The 21,941-nt window shown below is 39.3% G+C and overlaps 2 pseudogenes; one reads left to right on the forward strand and one right to left on the reverse strand.

The window, feature by feature from the left end:
• Positions 1–17,817: 17,817 nt before the first annotated feature.
• Positions 17,818–18,740, forward strand: LOC117694386 (actin, cytoplasmic 1-like; annotated as a pseudogene).
• Positions 18,741–20,604: 1,864 nt separating this feature from the next.
• Positions 20,605–21,250, reverse strand: LOC117694454 (myosin regulatory light chain 12B pseudogene; annotated as a pseudogene).
• Between the last annotated feature and the right edge of the window lie 691 nt (positions 21,251–21,941).

The raw sequence follows: 21,941 nt of genomic DNA on the forward strand, positions 1-21,941 counted from the left end.
AAGGTTGCTAAGGCAGAGATTGTTGGGTGAGTCCCATTTCCTAAGAGCATAAAATGATATTTGCTGAGTAACAGAGTTGAAGATTTTAAGGAAGTCAAGTATAGAGTTTTAGTTTCCAATACTGAGATAGCAATATCTTTAGGCATGAGCAGCAATAAGGGTCAAGAAGCAGTGAGGAGAAGTGGGTGATAGGACATGGGATGAGGTAGGGAAATTGTTATCCAGACCATTATTGATGGCAGTGTAAAGTGTTGAAGTACCTTTTGAGGCCAAGTTGATGTTACCTATTGCAATTTATCTAGTTCATTCTCTCTGACACTAAATTGTAAATAAAATAAATGGTTATTTAATAGACAGTTGAAAATTAGAGTACATTCACACAATATAATCTTATTTAGATTGCAATCTGGCTTGAGTAGTGGTATGTACATGTACTGATACAGCCTTTCCCCTTATGTTCTACTGTTCTCCTCTTGTAGATTTATTAAGCACTCTATCCATGGAATTACTCGTATTTCTCAAGAGCATACAATCTAGAGTAGAATCCTGTTTTGTTAAATTCTCCCCCAAATGTCTAGCACAACCCAGATCTGGAGACAAGCTTAGAGGCACTCTATAGATCTCTAGGGTGCTTTTTTTCTCTCTCATTAACTTGAGCAACAAATCTGGCACATTTCATTGCATGTTCCGGTGTTCTGAGGGACGAATCCCCTGCTTCATTTTGGACTTGGTATTTTGACCATAATTCTCATGAGAACCTTAGCTGGGCTATCCTCAGCCGAGCTGGCCTAAGCTTCCAGGAGGTAAAAATTGCTCTGAATTACAGACTCTAGAGTTTATCCTATCACTCTGCTTGTTAGGGCCCAAGGAATGCTAAGAAAAGTCAGAATACATTTGGCAAAATGGAAGTTTAGATGGAAAGTTGTGGGCATAGGCCTTGAAAAAGGAAAGAGCTGGATAAATGGGTTCTAGTAGATGGAATAATGAATTAATCTAGACGAAGACTTACCACAGAGTAGATGATTAGGTACTATCTTTAAAAAGATATTGCTAGTTAGTGGCAATTATCTCTTATTTACTCCTTTTAAAACATTATTTATATCAAAACTTATGGGACTTCCTGAAAGCAGTACTAAGAGGAAAAATCATAGCTCTAAGTGCCAACAAAAAGAAAATGGAAAGAGCATACATTAACAACTTGACAGCACACCTGAAAGCTTTAGAACAAAAAGAAGTTAATATACCCAAGAGGAGTAGACAGCAGGAAATAATCAAACTCAGGGATGAAATCAACCAAATTGAAACAAAAAGAACTATACAAAATATCAACAAAACCAGGAGCTGGTTCTTTGAGAAAATCAACAAGATAGACAAACCCTTAGCCAGACTAACCAAAGGGCACAGAGACAGTACTCAAATTAATAAAATCAGAACTGAAAAGGGAGACATAACAACAGAAACAGAGGAAATTAAAAAAAATCATCAGATCCTACTACAAAGGCCTATACTCAACAAAACTGGAAAATCTGGATGAAATAGACAATTTTCTAGATAGATACCAGGTACCAAAGTTAAACAAGGAGCAGATAAACCATCTAAACAGTCGCATAACTCCTAAAGAAATAGAAGCAGTCATTAAAAATCTCCCCCCCAAAAATGTCTGGGGCCAGATGGTTTTAGTGCAGAATACTATCAGACCTTCAAGGAAGACCTAATACCAATCCTCTTCAAGCTATTCCATCGAATAGAAACAGAAGGAACACTACCAATTCATTCTATGAAGCTACCATTATACTCATACCTAAACCACAGAAAGACCCAACAAAGAAAGAGAACTACAGACCAATCTCTCTTATGAATATTGATGCAAAAATACTCAATAAAATTCTCGCAAACCGAATCCAACAACACATCAAAACAATTATCCATCATGATCAAGTAGGCTTTATCCCAGGAATGCAGGGATGGTTCAATATTCAGAAATCCATCAATGTAATCCACTACATAAATAAACTCAAAGAAAAAAAGAACATGGTCATCTCACTAGATGCTGAGAAAGCATTTGACAAAATTCAACATCAGGAATTCAAGGCCCATACCTAAACATAGTAAAAGCAATATACAGCAAGTAGCCAACATCAAACTAAATGGAGAGAAACTTGAAGCAATCCCACTAAGATCAGGGACTAGGCAAGGCTGCCCACTCTCACCTTACCTATTCAATATAGTACTGGAAGTCTTAGCTAGAGCAATTAGACAACAAAAGGAAGTCAAAGGGATACAGATAGGAAAGGAAGAAGTCAAAATTTCACTAATTGCAGATGATATGATAGTATACTTAAGTGACCCTAAAACTTCCACCAGAGAACTCCTAAACCTGATAAACAACTCCAGTAAAGTGGCTGGATATAAAATCAACTGAAACAAATCAGTAGCCTTCCTCTACTCAAAGGATAAACAGGCTGAGAAAGAAATTAGGGAAATGACACCCTTCACAATAGCCACAAATAAAATAAAATATCTTGGAGTGAATCTAACCAAGCAAGTGAAAGATCTGTATGACAAGAACTTCAAGTCTCTGAAGAAAGAAATCGAAGAAGATCTCAGAAGATGGAAAGATCTCCCATGCTCCTGGATTGGCAGGAGTAACTTAGTAAAAATGGCCATCCTGCCAAAAGCAATCTACAGATTCAACGCAATCCCCATCAAAATTCCAAATCAATTCTTCATAGAGATAGAAAGAGCAATTTACAAATTCATTTGGAATAACAAAAAACCTAGGATAGCAAGAACTATTCTCAACAATAAAAGAACTTCTGGGGGCATCACCATCCCTGACCTCAAACTGTACTACAGAGCAGTAGTGATAAAAACTGCATGGTATTGGTACAGAGACAGGCAGGAAGATCAATGGAATAGAACTGAAGACCCAGCTGGGCGGTGGTGGCGCACGCCTTTAATCCCAGCACTTGGGAGGCAGAGGCAGGCAGATTTCTGAGTTCGAGGCCAGCCTGGTCTACAGAGTGAGCTCCAGGACAGCCAGGGCTATACAGAGAAACCCTGTCTCGACAAAACCAAAAAAAAAAAAAAAAAAAAAAAAAAAAAAAAAGAATTGAAGTCCCAGAAATGAACCTGCACACCTATGGTCACTTGATCTTTGACAAGGGAGCTAAAACCATCCAGTGGAAAAAGGTCAGCATTTTCAACAAGTGGTGCTGGCTCAACTGGAGGTCAGCATGTAGAAGAATGCAAATTAATCCATCCTTATCTTCTTGTACAAAGCTCAAGTCCAAGTGGATAAAGTACCTTCACATAAAGCCAGATACACTGAAACTAATAGAAGAGAAGGTGGGGAAGACCCTCTAATACCTAGGCACAGGGGAAAAGTTCATGAACAGAACATTAATGGCTTATGTTCTAAGATCAAGAATCGACAAATGGGACCTCATCAAATTGCAAAGCTTCTGTAAGGCAAAGGACACTGTCAACAAGACAAAATGGCAATCAACAGATCATTACCAATCCTAGATCCAATAGAGGGCTAATATCAAATATATACAAAGAAGTCAAGAAATTAGATGCCAAACAACAAAATAACCCCATTAAAAATGGAGTACAGAGCTAAACAAAGAATCCTCAACTGAGGAAACACGAATGGCCAAGAAGCACCTTAAGAAATGCTCAACATCCTTAGTCATCAGGGAAATGCAAATCAAAACAATCCTGAGATACCACCTCACACCAGTCAGAATGGCTAAGATCAAAAATTCAGGTGATAGTAGATGCTGGCGAGGATGTGAAGAAAGAGGAACACTCCTTCACTGTTGGTGGGGTTGCAAGCTGGTACAACCACTATGGAAGTCAGTCTGGCGGTTCCTCAGAAAATTGGACATAGCACTACCTGAGGACCCAGCTATACCACTCCTGGGCATATACACAGAAAATGTCCCAACATATAACAAAGACATATGCTCCACTATGCTCATAGCAGCCTTATTTATAATAGCCAGAAGCTGGAAAGAACCCAGATGTCCTTGAACAGAGGAATGGATACAAAAAATGTGGTACATTTACACAATGGAGTATTACTCAGCTATTAAAAATAACGAATTTGAGAAATTCTTAGGTAAATGGATGGAACTAGAAAATATCATCCTGAGTGAGGTAACCCAATCACAAAAGAACACACATGGTATTTACTCACTGATAAGCAGAGATTAGCCCAAAAGTTTGAAACAACAAAGATTCTACTAACAGACCACATGAAGCTCATGAAGAAGGAAGAACAAGTGTGGATGCCTAAGTCTTACTTAGAAGGAGTAACTAAACACCCAAGGGAGCAAATATGGAGACAAAGTGTGGGACAGAATCTGAAGGAGAGGTTGTATGGAGACCACTCCACCTGGGTATTCATCCCATGTGCAGTCACCAAAAATAGATGCTGATATGGATGACAGGAAGGGAAAGCTGACAGCAGCCTGATAAGCCTGTCTCCTTAGAGGTCCCCCAGAGTCTGACATACCCAGAGGCAGGTACCTGCAGCTAACTATTAATCTGATCAAAGGTTCCCAATGGAGAAGTTAGAGAGTAAACTGAAGGAGCTGAAAGGATTGGTGGCTCCATGAGGAGAGCAACAATACCAACCAACCAGAGCTCCCCAGGGTCTAAACCACCAGCCTAGGAGCACATAGGGAGGGACCCATGACTCCAGCTGTATATGTAGGGGAGGATGGCCTTGTTGGGCATAGGTGGGAGAGGAGATCTTTGGTCCCATGAAGGCTGAACACTGAGTGGGGGGATCTGAGGGTGGGGATGGGGGAGTGGAGGGTAGGTGTGTGCACACCCTCATAGAAGCAGGAGGAGGGGGGTTGGGATAAGGGGTTCCTGGGAGGTGGGGGGAATGCGGTAAGGGTATAAAATTTGAAATGTAAATATAATATCCAATAAAAGAGGGTGGGAAAAGGAAAAGTGGTTAGAACCAACATCCTTCTTTAACTTTTTTAAAAACAGATTTGAGATAGTTAGCCTGTGAGTTAAGGGACTATAGCAAATTCATGGCTTGGAGTTTATTGTTAGGGTGTCTTCTATGTTTTATTTAGAAATAGCTGAGTGGAGTTAACAGACAACAGTACAGATTACCTTACATGGATAGTTTGTTTTTAAAACGTCAGAAGTCCACAGAATTGATGTGACATACATTTCTGTATTAATGTTCATTTTGATTAGAGACCTGTCTGCTCCTGACAGCTTCCTGTACTGAATTCTAAGAAGAAATTGAGCATCTTTGGAGTTACTCCAGTTGTGGTGAGACAGCCACAAGACAAGAATTGCCTCTTTCCATCTACAGACAAATTACTGTCCAGAAAAGGACACATTTGCAGAATAGTCGACTGATTATATCTGCCTAGACAGAGTAATCATCCCTTAATAATTCTGCAGCACTAAGGTCTGTCAGATGATCCTGGGCCAGAAGGCGGAAGAACATATGCTCCAACGTTCTGTAGTATAGGGACTGTCCAGGTGTTCAGCAGTCTCTATAAATTGGCTAAGGTTTAAAAGTTATGCTTTGTGCTTCCCACAATTATAGTTAACTCAGTCATTCTGGATTTCTGACGGGGTTGAAAACTTATAGTTTCATAGCCAATCCTGGCTATTTACCTTGAGAGAAATGATTTGAGTGGATGGTTTTCAGCTGACATTCATTCTAAAGCCAAGGAAAAAGCCAGGTCCAGAACTAAGTGTTTTATTTAGGAGAGATGACAGAGGTTCTGGTTAGTCAACAAAATGATGGACTGGGTATTAGGATTATCTTGTACCTTACTGGTAATAATTGGCATAATTATGCTGTAATTGTATTTTGAGAGAAAAGTTTTATTTTAACAGGAAGGGTGATATGTAGGAGGAGCTAAAGTGGGAGTAGTACTGAGAGGAAGAGAAGGAATAAGGAGAGGAGGAAAAGAAGGAGAGGAGAAGCTGGGTGATGAGAGAGAAACAGAGAGAAAGAGGGGGGAGACAGGGAGGCAGATGTTCACGTGTCTCCACCAGTCAAAGATAGTTGATATATCGAGGTTGGGTAGTCTGTTACACCTCTGATTGAGCAATACCAAACTTATAAAGCCTATGATTAACATTTTTTAAAAGAATGTATAAATGCAAAAAGGAAAAGGGGGCATGGGATAGGGGTTTTCTGGGGGGGGGAATGGGGAAAGGGGATGGCATCTAAAATGTAAATAAAATATCCAATAAAAAAATAAAATAAAACATTTTCTGTGTACCTAAGGATAGAGCTGCTGTAGTAGCGAGTGTCATCCAGGTGTTCATACTCTAGGGGAATTTTCCCTGCATGGATGTCTATGTACATGTGTCCAGTGCCTAAGGAGAAAAGAAGAGGATGCCACATTCTCTGGAACTGTTACAGACAACTTCGAGACACTGCATGGGCAGTAGGAATTAAACCTAGGTCATCTGGAAGAGCAATCAGTACTCTTCACCCTTGAGATATCTCTCCAGACTCAAATGCTCAGCTTATCCTGTAGTTCACTATTACACTTATTATTACCACTGATGTGATAATAGCAAAACAGTGATTCAATTTTCATTTTAATGAATATAAAAAAAATGAAGAACTTATGTCTATAACCACAAAGGAAGATTTTTAGGTATAGCAGCTACATCAGTTTCAGGTGATCAGTGTGTTTCTATGCTTGGGTTGCAAAAAGGCGAAGAATAGATCAAAGAGTTATGTCAAGGTCTTTGTGAGAAGCACAGCTTGCAAAGAATATTGGTTCAGTAATTTATATAGGCATAGAAGGAGGCCAATAGAACATGTATTTATAAATGAGTTACTGCCACGAGAAAGTAGAACTCAGCACTGTGAGGGAGTTCTGGGATACTACATAGATCTTATCTCAAAATTATTCCATTCAAGTGAAGGGAAAGAGCTATGTATACATCACCTTCCATTTTCCTTAGCTGAGAATTTTCCCATGGAGAGATGTTAACTCTCTAACTGGGCCCATGTTTCTGTAGCCAAAAAACGCTCAGACAGAACCTCTTAGTTGGTACTTAAAGCAAAGACTTTGAGTTTGAATATTTGGCTGTCAATATCTGCTATGCTATGACATCTCTGTAGCTGCATTAGTCAATACTAGTTTTTGAAGTGGTCCAAAATGATAACAGAGGGGTTTCTGTGAATCCTATTACCAAGAAGCAGTGTTTCCTATCACAGACTCCCAGAAATTAAGTTTTCTCTTCGTTTAGCAATTCATTCATATATTTTTGAGGCCCTACTATATGCCAGAGATTATATTAGACTGTGGAAAGAATAACAAATAATGTGGGAGATGGTCAAGAAATGATTTCTGGAGGAAGAAATAATGAGAGACGTGAGTTATCCAGATGGATACAATGATGAGATAAAGTGAAAGAAAGATAAAGATGCTCAGAGCAAAAGGAGCAATCTGCCAGGGAACGTTGCTTACAGTTGGAAGCTTATTGAGGAGTGGGTCTTGTGGAATCCTGTTTTGTTGTAAAAGAAGCCTAGAAATCTAAGAAGGTGCCAGATTAGGAGAGACTTTACAATCATGAAAAATTTAGATTTTGTTCAGAGAGTAATGTAGCTGCTGAGATTACTATTGATTGGAGGAACACCTTGGCTAGATTTGTTTCTTAGCAAAGTCATTCTAGTTGTTTCTGATGAGTGGGTTGGTGAGAAGATGACTAGATGGGATGGTTTGGACTCTGTTGACAAGATAGAGGAAAGAGGGGTGGCTTTGCTTTGCAGTAAGTAGATAGAATTAAAACCAGCAAATAATGTTGACAGGCAAGTGACTGAACTGATAAGCAAAGAAGGGATGTAAGAGGAAAAGAACTGGAACAAAATAAACGAGGTGGTTAATGATGGCAGAACAAGTAATTGTTCTTGGAGTAATTGAAGACGGGACTAGAAAGGTTAGGGGAATTTTTTTCAGAGTTTCCGGTGGTAACAATTTCTAGGGTACAGTGTGACCATGACAGTTAATTGGCAGTCTGTCAGTGGGGAGAAGGTACTGGAGAAGAAAGCATGGGAATTAGGAGGACTGGAAATTTGGTAAGTGAACTCCTGGACTCAGAGGTGACAAAGGACAGAGGTAGGTCGTGGGATAAATGAGGTAGAATGGGGAAATTGAAAATTCTCTTATTCATCTTAATGTATGGTACACAAGGTTTCAAGATTTTCCTCCTGGAGTAATCTCTCTCTCTCTCTCTCTCTCTCTCTCTCTCTCTCTCTCTCTCTCTCTCTCTGTCTGTCTCTCTGTCTCTGTCTCTCTGTCTCTGTCTCTGTCTCTGTCTCTGTCTCTGTCTCTCTCTCTCTCTCTCTCTCTGTTTGTGTAAACAAATCCACCCAGGACTTAGCTACTGGAGACAATGCCAATGCCTACCCTTGCCCCACTGCATCCTCTGGCCATTGCTCTATTCACTTCACATCCTTGTTCCTCAGTTTCAACTCTAAATTAGAAATTAACATGCTCAAGAGAGTGTTACAGAAACATGACATAGAACAGTGCATCGGGACAAGCACCTCAGGATTTTGGCCATTTTTGTAGAAACATGTAGGGGTACACTGATGAGAGATATGATCAGTCGCCAAAAAACAAGGAGTCAGATTGGAGCACAGAAAAAGATGGAGGATGAGGATAATTCCTTTAGCATAGAAAGGGTGCCAGAAAACAGAAGATGGAGGTATGGTGAGGGAGGGAGTAGTTGGCTCCAAACATGTAAACATGCTTTGCTTTTTGTACCACATTTAGATGACAGAGATATAAAGAAATGACGGTTTCCTGGGAATGGGGTTGGGAAAAGTTGTTGCTTGTCCCTAGGAGCTGGATGCCTGGATGGGGTCTTTCTCTGTGAGAAGCCTACTTTGGGCAAACAGCTTGCAGCCTGTTCACTGCACATTAATTACTTCAATAGATACAGTCAATGCCATTCAACATTTCGAAAAAGCTAGTCATGTGTAAAATGAGTTAGGGACTACTATTATATCAGCAGTAAGTGGGTGACTTTTCTTGAGGGTATAGATGCTCACATATGGAAAAACAATTTAATATTGCATGGTTACGGTATTCTCTGTTGAGGGAATAAATTCATGGCAAATTCATGGCAGGATTCTTTTAGTATTTTAGACCAAATTGCATGTTTAATGATTTCCTTTACTGAAACATGTATTTGGAATGATTTTCCTTCCTTCCTTCCTTCCTTCTTCCTCTTTCTCCTTCTCCTCCTCCTTCTTCTGATCTACCAATTATAAACAAAATTTTTTCTATGAAATGGACTCATTATGCTCTCTCTCCTCTACCATCCTTAACAACAAAATTGGCAAGGAAATACCATATAGCAGTTGAAAGCACAGAATAGTCGAGCTTAGTAACAACAACAACAACAACAACAACAACAACAACAACAACAACAATCTAGCTTCACTATCTACTAGCCACTTACCTAAGACAGGTCATTTCCCCTTTCTATGCCTTATTTTCTTCATCTATAAAATGAATATAGTAACGTTGTATATTTCACAGAACTACTGTGAGCATTAAATCAATGAACACTTATGAAATACTGAGAGCAGTAGATACTAAATGTGTGATGAACAAAATCTAGCTAAACAAGGTCAGAAATTATGGATCCCTGTTCTAATCCTCTGTAACTTAAGATGTACCATTCATGTTTATTCATCTGACTTCCTTGTGGCAGATAGTGATTGGTAGCAAAGAGCCATGAACCCCAGCTATGGTGGCAAAGTTGATATAGCAAGTATTAGTAATGGCTATTTTTTTAAAAAAATTTTATAGTACAAAGTTCCCCTGTATTATCTAAGTGCTGTTTATGAGCAAGAGCAGGCATTATGCTCTATGGAATCAGAACAGTAGGAGTCTGATGTCAGGGGTGATGTGAGGATAGCAGACAGATCTGAGCTTGTTCAGCAGGAACATTCCCTGGGGCCTGCTGTGTCTCCTTTCCCTGACACTGATGCATAGTGACTGCCCTTCGCTCTCCTCTCCTGCCAGTGGTAACTGTTTGGGGCCAAGGGTTTTGGGGCCTGTGAAGGTTTTGATGTCAAGACATCTCTACAGTGAATTTCAATAGCACAAGAATAAAAGGGGAAAAAAGCATCTCAACAGAAGACAAATAACCAAGTGTAGAAATGGCCAAAGAATCAGATATTCCTCTAAAGAAGATATATGAACAGCCAGTAAACATGTGACATAATGCTCAGTGCCATTAGTCACCAGGCAAACGGGAATTCAGACCGTGAGAAAAATTCTTCACGCTTAACTGGGATGCCTGTGCTCAAAAAGACAGACAAGAGCAAGTGTTTGGTAAGAATGTGGGGAAGTTGGCACCCTCATACACTTTTGGCAGAGATCCAAGATGGTGAAGCTGCTTTGGAAAATGGTTTGACATTTCGTCAAAATGTTAATCAGAGTTACCAAGATGAACCAACAATCCCACTTCAAGGCATATTTCTGAAAGATATGATATAATCTCTTTACACAAAAATTTATACATCAGTGTTCATATAGCATTATTCATAAAAGTCCAGATGTGGAAACAGTCCAAATGTCCATCAGTGGATAACTGGAAAATACAGTGTGATACACACACACACACACACACACACACACACACACACACACACACGGTAGAATACTATGTGGGCATAAAAGAAATGTGATATTGATGTGTTACTAATCTGTGCTACCTCATAGTTGGACTTCACATACATTATGCTAAGTGAAAGGAACTAGATGTAAGGCACCATATATTATGTCATTCTATTAATGTAAAATTTATAGATTAGGCAGTTCCTTAATGATCAGTAGTAGCTGCTTGATGGGAAAGTTGTAGGAAAAATGGAGAGTGACTAGTTAATAGATTGAAGATTTTGGGGGGATTATGAACTTGATTGTGGTGGTGGTGGCATAACTGTAAATATACTAAAAGATCATAGGATTGTATAACATAAAAGGATCATTCTTATATGTTAATGATGTAATATTTTTAAATGAAAATTATTAATTAGGAAGAAGCATCACATTTGATTAGAGTTGTGTCGAGCTAACATCCGTAATTTATAAATCAAAGCTCTAACAAGCTTGTTTCTTGTGATTTTTAATCTGATGTCTCTTAAAAGCTGGCAGAAATTCAGAGTAGTCTATATTTCATTTTCCTTCTAGGCAGAGAGGTAAACATCTAGAGTGTGGATTTTAAAATGAAACACTCTAAATTTTAATATTCCCACATGATTAGATTATGAAGTCTTCTCAAAGCAGTGGTATGTGAAATGAAATAATAAGTGTATGAGGTGCACTTAAGGTAGGGAATTCCTCAGGAGATACTTCATAGGTTGCTGCTACTAGGGAATTTCACTGAAGAAAAGTTAGCCTGTTGCTAGGCAACACTGCAGCTTGAATTCATGGTGATCAGAATGCTCCACATAAACTCACGATTCATATTCCTATCTCCAATAAGAACAGTGCAGATTAAAAATATTCTTCAAATTGAAAGGGGCTGTAATCGCAGTGCTGAATCAAAAAACAGGAGTTAGTCATAGATCCTCCATTTAAACAGCCCCATTACAATTTCTGTATATAATTTTTAGATTCTTATTGCTCACAACCATATATTTTACAGAATTATAATTGCACCTACCACCTAACAATAACAACCTTTATTATAATAAAATTTTTATGTGTTCCTAAAGGTTTCCTAATGATCATTTAGCTTGCTAATTGTGTTTTTATCAGTGGACACCTATGATTTTTTATTTCCATCCATTTATAAAAAATTCCAGAATATGCAGCTTCTTTAAGACGAATATATAATACAGGTGCTTGACAAATTAAGTACCACTCTTTGATGACTATATTTAACTCGACCCTACTCCCACCCAGGTGCCTTTCTTATAGCTGTTTGGAAATCACTTTGGAAGCACATTTAATCCATCCAATCAGTCATTTTTTCAAAGTGGGAACACTGTTTCAATGCTTGGAGGAATCTTAAAGTTTCCTGTGTGCTTGGCAGAAGCTCTGATGGAAGCATTGCATTTTGAAGATTGCCAGTTGCATGGGATGTGGCGGGGGGGGGGGGGGTTAACAAAATTATTTGAAAAGCATTCCATAGGAATGAAAAGGAAATTCTCTCAACTGAAAGAAATGGGGCTCCCTCCCACTAGAAGTTAATGTGTAAAAAAGTAGGCAAATGCAGAACCTGTATATTTGAAGAGATTTAAAAAAATTGATTAAGAAAGTAAAAGGAAGTTTGTCTTCCTTTGCAAGATCGTTCTAATTGCTAATCAGAGGGCTCACAGGTTTGCTCAAGATTGGAGCTTTCTGGGTAAATATAAGTTTCAACTGCCTCATTTCTTTGCCCCACTAGGAAAAAAGGTACATATCACAGTTATAATGAAAATATCAAATATTTTATATAAGTCTGAGTGTTGTGTATTTTAAACATGTACCTTCAATTATTGTCATTGTCAAGACTTTCAAAAACAAAGTAGAAAAAATTGAAATAGTTTTTCCAAGTTCATGTAAAACAAAACTGGAAATCCCCAGCCAGAGTGCATTGTTTTTTTTTGGTTTTTTTTTATTATATATATATAAATTTCTTTTAGAACAGAAAGGCAATGAAGTCCTGTTGTCAAAAAAAAAATCAAGCTCTTATCCCTTTGGCCTTTACCTTTCAAAACTGAAATGTTGCAAATTGATTTTGAGATGGGAAGCCCTGCTAATGTCAGTTGAATGCTTACCCTGGAAAAAAATTTTTTTTTTGCCATTTCAAATAGAAAAAGCCTCTATAGGCTTTTCTTCTGATTCAGCAGCAGCCTGCTTAGCATTAAGAAAGGGCAAGCCAGATTCCTTAGTCCGGTAATTATGGCTGAGCTCTTAGATATTCTCTTTGGGAGATAGCAAGGTCGGGCTTTCCCATATTATAAGGAGCCAGGAGGTGCTGGCTGCCTGGCTGGCTGACTCCTGAATTTGGAAAGCAGTTCAGCTCAGAACACTTTCGAAGCCTAAAGTAAAGGCTTGCCTCTTGCCAAAAGGAGATTTCTTTAAAAAGAAACTGACCTGGAACATGGCTTTCACCAAAGCATCTGCAGAGATCTTCGAACAGGAGGCCATATTAATCATTCATGATCATGAAGATGCTGTACAACCTACAGCAAATGTTTATTCCAAAGGAACTAAAACATTTTGGGCATTAGGATGCAAATGGTTCCGCAAAGAAATTGAACCAGAATTTTAGGAGAAGTTAGAATTAAGTATTTTGGGACCCATCTTTTTTTAAAATTTGGCTTATTGAAATGCAATTTACACTTTTAAATGTGGTCAGTGTTGTGTATCTTGACAAACTCATGTAACTGGCACCACCATTCAGATGGAGAACATGGCTACATCCCCAAAAGTTCTCTCATGCCATTTTGTCTTCAGCCCCTTCCAGCTACCCAACTGTCCCTAGCAACCATTCACCTGCTTTCTGTCTCAAGAGCTTTGCTTCTGCAGAATGTCATATCAATGGAATGATACAGGATGTAGCCTTCAGAGTCTGGTTTCTTCCACTGAGCATCCTGCATCTGAGATCCATCCTTGTTGCATAAATCAGTAGCTTGTTCTTTTATTTGTGGGATATTATTTTATGGCACGATTGCAATACAGCCTCTTCATGTGCTCACTAGCTGACGGACATTTGGCTTGTTTATATTTCATTTCACTTTTACTATTACTTTCCTTTTCCACCATGGTGCACAGTTTACAAAGTGATTTACATTCCCGTAAATTTATTTTACAATATTATTATTATTCTACTTTTTCTGATAATTAGTGAGTGCTACAGGGAGCTTAAATGGCTTGTGAGGTTTCCCAGTTGAGACTACATCCTTGAATGTCATTGTCTCAGAATAGCCTATTATATTATGTCATATCTCTGGCATGCAGTGAATATTGTCAATTGAAGACCTATACCTATGTATTGAAAGTTAATGATGCACTATCTATTTACTAGAAATTGAGGGGGAAACAAATAGAGACTTTTTTTTAAAAAAGAAATTATTCTAATTTTGTTCAAGCATATGTTATGAAGAAAATCAGTTTTTGGCATTAGTCTTGAATGCATAGTCTAGCGCTTTCCATGATTAGTCCTGTAGTCTGGGGAAAGCCCTTAACTTCTCTGAGCCCCAATTTCTTCATGCAGTCATTGTTTTCTATTGTATTGATCTCTGAGCCCTGAGATGATAAAGCTGTGTGTCCATGCTGCAACTCATACAGCAGCAGGGAAGGTTTTCTTTTATTATTTTCCTTCTTTCTCTAGTGCATGACTACACACATACAATGTACATATAACATGTACATGCCTTTGTCTACTAATATAAGGATAAAGTGCTAGCAAACATACAAAGAGGGAAAGAAATTGGGTCGGGATCAAGCCTGTGACTACACAGAGGAAAGAATGAACTCAGAGCATTAGACATACCAATCTCAGAACTGCAGGAGAAATGGATGTGAAAACCTTTCCCACCAGAGACCACTTGGGCCTGTGTAGCTGTCATCTTTTTTTTTCCTATTACTTATTTACCAACCATTTTCTGCTGAGTAAGGCTAATGGCTGGCTTTAGTTGAAATATTAGGAAAGGCTTAGTTAGTGTGATACTGTTATTAGGCTTACTGTGCCTTGTCATCCTAGCTCTGGGAAAGGATAGTATCTACAGCTCTCTGACTCAGGGCTCAGATGTGTGGCTCTGTGGAAAATCTACAATGTGGGTAGCTCTTGGTTCACTTTCAATGGTTGTAGAACCAACTAACCAACCAGCCAGCCAGCTAACCAACCAACCAACCAACCACACAAACAAAAAAGCTCTATCTTTATACTCAGACCTCCTTTCTCTACCATCAAAACTACTCAGTTTAATCATTAAGAAAAGAGGGATAATGTAATTTACAAAAATCTTTTCAGTTTCTATATAGAAATTTTCATAGTAACTAATAGTTTAAGTTTCAAACTTTTGGGGACTTTTACCAACAGGAACTTGTAAAAGAAAAATGTCCATGATAGAATTTCAGCAGTATTTTATAGTAGGAAGGGGTCTAGAATAGACACCTGAGCTCTTACATTTGTGATTTGAGAAAGTCTAGAACATGAGATAAATATCAGTTATATAAGTCTATAAAATGCCCCGTATCTATTGTATCTCCTTTCTGGATTACTATGTAGAATTTCACATCCTTCTGCATGTTAGTCGCTAGTCAACTCATCCTCAAGACCAAGTCCCGTATATTCCAGTATCCAAATGTACATAGACCATGCTATTTAAAAAGATTGCATGATGATTCCCTTGTAGGCACTCAGTTTTGCTTCTTTGTTCTGTACAGGAAGTTTGATCTTAAGGGCCATACTTGTCATTCTTTTTGGCCGGTTTTTTTTTTTTTTTTTTCTGTGCAACACTTAAAATATGGTCACAGCAAGACAACACTGGTCTTTCTGGTATTATTCATCACCTGTGACTCAGAGTCCAAAGGAATGCTTTGTTCATCACCTTGACAAAGGAGCAAGGTTAGTGACTCATTGAAGGAAGAAAATCAAAATTGAATGCTGACATACTAGAGGAACTTGACTTCTTTTTAAATTAATAATTAATTAATTTATATTCCAAATGCTACTCCCTGGTCTCCCCTTTCAGAATTGTTCCCTGCCCCTCCCCTTCTCCTCTTGAGAGAATCCCCACCCTTTGGGTATCCCCTTTCCCTGTGGCATCAAGTCTCTACAGGATTAGGCACACCTTCTCCCACTGAGGCCAGATAAGACAGCCCTCTGCTACATATGTGCTGAAGGAATGGCCAACCATTGACCAGCCCAACCTGAGACCCATCCCATGATCAGGCACCAAACCCTGGCACTATTAGTGATGCTATGTTGTGCTTGCAGACAGGAGCTTAGCATAGCTGTCCTATGAGAGGCTCTACCACCAGCTGACTGAGACAAAGCATGGGATAGAGGTCAGGGACTCCTATGGAAGAATTAGGGGAAGGATCAAAGGAATTAATTACCTTTTTAATGGAAGATTAGAGAAATACATTTTTTTCCATGAATCTATGCTAATAGTTTTAAGATTCGTGTTTGAAAAATAAAGACTTAGGGAAGAAAGATCAGTTTTCTCTTCGTTCATTTTTTGGTATAATAAATCCTGTCCCTTTGAATAGAATGTAACCTAATACATTAAAAAGTCCTGAGGCTTTTATTTTAAAGGCAACGATATTGCTACAGGCAAAGTAATTATACCCATTATCTCCTCAAAATGTCAGTGGAGCTTTGGCATCAAAATCCCAGAGGAATCCCAAATTGCCTAACTAGTTTGAAAATTTTAAGAAATGTATTCTTGGAAGAGGAAAAAGGGTACTTAAGAGACAAGGAACTCTGAAATCTACATTATGCAAAACGTCACAATAACTCATACTTCTTTTCCAAAATTCATTCTTAGGTTGCTTTGGGACTTTGTTTTTAAAGTATGCTTTATATAGTTTGCAAACAATTAACATAATCCTTGAACTTCAAGAGCAAACTGTTATTTGAACAATGTGATTGAAAGTACTACTTCTTATTAACAATTCACCGCCACAAAGATTATCCCTTTTTAGTAAAAATAAAGTGAACATGTCATAAAACCCAAAATGTTTCTTCTTTAAACTGGAAATAGCCATAAATTATTCTTTATATTAACTATAATTTTCTATGATTTGTTGGTCTGCTTAAGTAAGCTGAAACAGTTAAAATTGAGATAAAGACAAAAAATTAATTTTATAATTCCTAAGAATTTAGCTAAATATCAATGTGTATATGGAGCAGAGAATGTCTGGCTTATCTGATATATTATTGAACTCAGCACTAAAAGTTCCATAGTTTATGTCTTCCTCTGCCCTAGGCAAACCAAGATAAGATGATAGTTTACCTTAAATAAAGTTAAATTGCTTCAATAAACTCCTATTCACAAGACAACTAGTCTACTAGAGGAGATGATATAGATCTGTGCAATGAAAAGTTTAATAATCAAATTAAATAATAGTGCTGATAACACTGTCAAAGTTAGGGAAGACACTCTATATAAAGGACTAGTTATTAAGTACTGAATCTAAGGGCTGAAAGATGGTCTAGTAGTTAAAAGCATATACTATTCTTACAGAGGATCTGAATTAGTTTCTAGCACCTATTGGGTAGCTCACAACCACCAGTAACTCTAGTTCTAGAGAATCAAATGTCTTCTGACCTTCATGGGCTTCTGCACTCAGATATACACATCCATCTTTAGATAGATATACTGACACATACATAATTAAAAATAATTCTTTTTAAAGGTATTAAACCATGGAGATATAATTCAAGAATTTGATGCCTATTATATAACAAGCTAATTATTATATTAGTGAGTCTCTAGAAAAACCATACTTCAGAAAAACCATATTTCAGAAACAAATTTACTAGCATGCAGATTTTCCAGTGTCAGTAAATAGTTAAATTGGAATTAAAACTCAGGTCTTGGTCAAGTCTGTATCCATCTGAGGGCAAAGGCCTCTGGCAACAAGCCTGCTGTGGGTCTATATCTGCTTCCAGTTCAGCCATGTATGATGCAATACTACTGCAGCTTATTGTGGACAATGGTTCTGCCATGAGCAGAGTCAGCTTCACCAGTGACAGTGCCTCAGGGACCAACTTCTGAGTTGCCAGGGTGTGTTGGTGAGCATAAGCCAGAAGGGCTATTGCCTGGGCAAATAGCCCCTTAGCAAGAGAGGAATCCTCATTCTGAAGTACCCCATTTAATGTGGTATTGTTACCAACTGGGACATGAAGATCTTGTACCACAACAAAAGCTGCATGTCGATCCTGATCCTGAGGAGCACTCTATGCTGCTCATCAAGGCCCCCTTGAGCCCCAAGGCCAACTGTGAAAAGATGACCCAGGCATGTTTGAGACCTTCAACACCTCAGCCATGTATCTAAGCTGTACAGTTCCTGTATGCCTCTGGTAGTATCACCATCATTGTGGTAGACACCAGAGACAGGGTTACAGGGACTATGCCCATCTATGAGGGTTATACTCTCCCCTATGCCATCCTATACCTGTAAATGTCTGACTAGGACCTAACAGACTACCTCATGGAGATTCTGACTGAGTGTGCTTGACATCAATAAGAAGCTGTGATCTGTTTCCTTAGACTCCAATCAAGAGATAGCCATTGCTGCATCCTCTTCCTTCCTGGAGAAGAACTACTAGTTGCCTGATTGCCAAGTCATCACTGTTGATAATGAGTGTTGCCTGATTGCCAAGTCATCATCGTTGATAATGAGTGGTTTTGTTGCCCTGAGGCTCTCTTCTAGCCTTCCTTCCTAGGTATGAAATTCTGATGCAGCTACAAAACTATACTCAATTCCATCATGAAGTGTAACATCGACATACACAAGACCTCTATGCCAACATAGTGCTGTCTGGTGGCATCACCATGTACTCAGTCATAACTGATCAGATGCAGGAGATGACTGCTCTGACTTCCAGCACCATGAAGCTCAAGATAATTTGTCTTTCTGGGGACAAGTACTAAGTATATTGGTGTCTCCATCTTGGCTTTGTTGTCCACCTTCCAGAAGATGTGGATCAATAAGCAGAAATAGGATGAGTCAGGCCCCTCCATCCTGCACATCAGATGCTTCTAGGTGAACTGTTACTAAAATGCTTTTTATACCTTTTCTCTTTTTCTTATTAAATTATTTAAATTCCAAATGTCTCTCCAATTCCTTTTCTCCCCTCCAAGAGTTATCCACCCTATTCCCCATCTCCTTTGCCTCTGAGAGGGTGCTCACCCACCCACCTACCCTCCTCACCCACCTGTCCACCCAACCTTACCCCCACCAGAATCTCCCTTTCCTGGGGCATCAAGTATCTATAGGATTAGGTACATTCTCACTCACTGAGGCCAGACAATGCAGCCCTATACTACATATATTCCAAGGGCCACAGACCAGCTCATGTATGCTCTTTGGTTGGTGGCTTAGTCTCTTGGAGGTCTGAGGTATCTGGGTTCATTGACACTGTTGTTCTTTCTATGGGGTTGCAATCCCCTTCAATCCCTTCCATCCTTCCCCTTTCTCTTCCATAGGGGTCCCTGACCTCAGTCCAATGATTGGCTCCAAGTATCTGCATCTGTCTCAGTGGACTGCTGGAAGAGCCTCTCAGAGGATAGCCTTGCTAGGCTCCTATCTGCAAGAACAACATAGCATCAGTAATAGTGTTAAGCTTAGGTGACCATGCTTGGGATAGATCCCAAGTTGGGCCAGTCACTGTTTGGCCATTCCTTCAGTTTCTGTTCCATTTTTGTCCCTGCATTTCTTTTAGACAGAAACAATTCTGGATCAAAAGTTTTGAAGGTAGGTGGGTGGCCCTGTGCCCCAACTGGGGGGGGCATGTCTATCTACTTCAGGTGGTCTTTTCAGGTTCCATCTCTCCACTGTTGGGTGTTTTGGCTAAGGTCATCCCCATTGAGTTCTGGGAGCCTCTGACATTCCAGGTCTCTGGGTCTTTCTAGAGGTTCCCCCACATCCCCTACAGCTATATATTTTTATTCATACCCCTGGCCCTCTGGGCTTCTCTCTTGTTTACCCCCAATACTTGATTCTGCCAACTTTTTCTCCTTCCCCTTCCCTCTCCTACCTAGATCCCTCCCTTGCTCTGCCTCTCATGATTATTTTCTTTCCCCTTTTAAATGGCATTGAAACATCCTCACTTGAGCCTTCCTTCTTGTTAAACTTCATAAGGTCTGTGAGTTGAATCATGGGTATTCTGTACTTTTTGGCTAATATCCAATATTTTTGTGATCACAATGTGAGCTCCTTGTCATACACCATTCTCCCCTAGAGCTCAGCAAAAGCCTACATAGCATCCCAGAGTGCTGCGAGACTCAAGCTTGGGGGAAGGTCCATTTCTCCTGGCTTCCAGCCTAGGGCCGATGACATAATGGCATTACTAATCTTATGGTTTGAAGCAGCTGGTGAAGATTTGAGTAAAGGAATGATGTTTGGACTGTGTTTTCTTTTTATTCCCTTCTTACTCAAGCCTCTTAGTTGGCATCCTCATCTGTCTAATACATAGCACCATTGGAGGACTGGGTTGTCCATTTGTTAGACTGGTCTTAAGTATATGACAGTGATATTTTCCCTAGTTTTAACCTGCCATTCCATTTATAGGTTTGATCCTGCTTTCAGGTTACTATTTGCCAATTATGAAGTCTGTAATGTCCTGAATCACCATCATATTAAAATTGTTGATGCTATACCATCACCCTAGGATCTAAAGTAGGCCAAGAATCTATACTGTAGTTATTTTTTTTATTGGTTGATTTTTATTTCATCTCATTTTCAGTACAATTTACAACATTGTCCCCGTTCCAGTCTGATTATACACATGCTAAGTGACAGATAGGTTCTGGAATAAATATATTAAAAAAAGAGGAAAAGCTGTGAAACTAAGTGGCACGCAGTAGGTCCTATGGGGGGTGGGGAGTATCTGAAGAACTAAGTGGCACATAGTAGGTCCTATGGGGGAGTGTCTGAGACATGAAGTGAGTAAGAAAATGCAACAGGCCTGTCGGCCACAGCTCTTCAGTCATCTTTGTCTTTGGCTCCTTGCTTGAGGATGCGTGTGAACTCAATGTAGTTGAAATTCCCCTTTTTGTCAATGGGGGCCTCCCTGTACAGCTCATCCACCTCCTCGTCTGTGAAGTGGTTGCCCATGGTGGTCAGCAGCTCCCTCAGGTAGTCCTCCTGGATGGTGCCTGTGGCTTCCTTGTCGAAGCAAGCGAAGGCGTTTCTGATGACGTCCTCAGGGTCCGTGCCGTTCAGCTTCTCTCCAAACATGGTGAGGAACATGGTGAAATTGATGGGGCCCGGGGCCTCGTTCATCATGGCGTCCAGGTAGGCATCGGTGGGGTTCTTCCCCAGAGATGCCAGCATGTCGTGCAGGTCCTCCTTGTCGATGAAGCCATCCCGGTTCTGGTCGATCATGTTGAAGGCCTCTTTGAACTCTTGGATCTGGGACTGGTCAAACATGGTGAACACATTGGATGTTGCACGCTGAGGGCGCTTCTTGGTGGTCTTGGTCTTCGCTTTTTTGCTTGACATGGTGGCGGTTCAAACCTGACCTGATGCTGTTTGCACGAGAGGACCCGACCGGCGACCTTAGTTATTTTTCACTATGAAGTTGAATGTACTTTGCTCTTTGGCCAAATACTATTTCTTTTTCATTGTTTTCAATGTATATAGTCATTGTATATGGAACTTTGCTACATAAGGGCAGTTTTACACAATTGTATATTGAGCACATTCTACCCATAACCTCTTTATTCTTTCCTGTCTCCTATATTCTAGTCCCCTCTATTCTTTTAAATAGTTTTGTTTATAATTTAATGTTATATACATACATGATTTTATGCATCTATATAAAATCTAGGAACTAGAGATGTAGCTCAGTTGGTCGAGTGTGTGCCTAGCATCCAGGAAGCCCTGGGTTCAATCCCCAGCACCTATATAGTACTGAAAACCATCTCTAACTGGAGTTCCAGGTGCCTCCAAGGGCACCAGGCATGCAAGTACTGCACAGAGAATTGCACAAAAAAATACATACATAAAATCTAAGAACCACAAATGAGAAATAATATACATATCTCTCTGAGACTGGCTTAATTTACTTTATATGGTCTCTCCAGTTGCATGATTTTTTCTTGAAAAGGACAAAAGGACCAAAGACTTTTTCAAAAAGTCATATGGAATCCCACTAGTATAGAGACATCCTAAAATATATGCATACACATAAAAGAGTTTAAATGGAATTAATCGATAACTGTGAGATATCACAGGCTAATA

Source organism: Arvicanthis niloticus, chromosome X (assembly GCF_011762505.2).
Source record: "Arvicanthis niloticus isolate mArvNil1 chromosome X, mArvNil1.pat.X, whole genome shotgun sequence".
Classification (NCBI taxonomy): Eukaryota; Metazoa; Chordata; class Mammalia; order Rodentia; family Muridae; genus Arvicanthis; species Arvicanthis niloticus.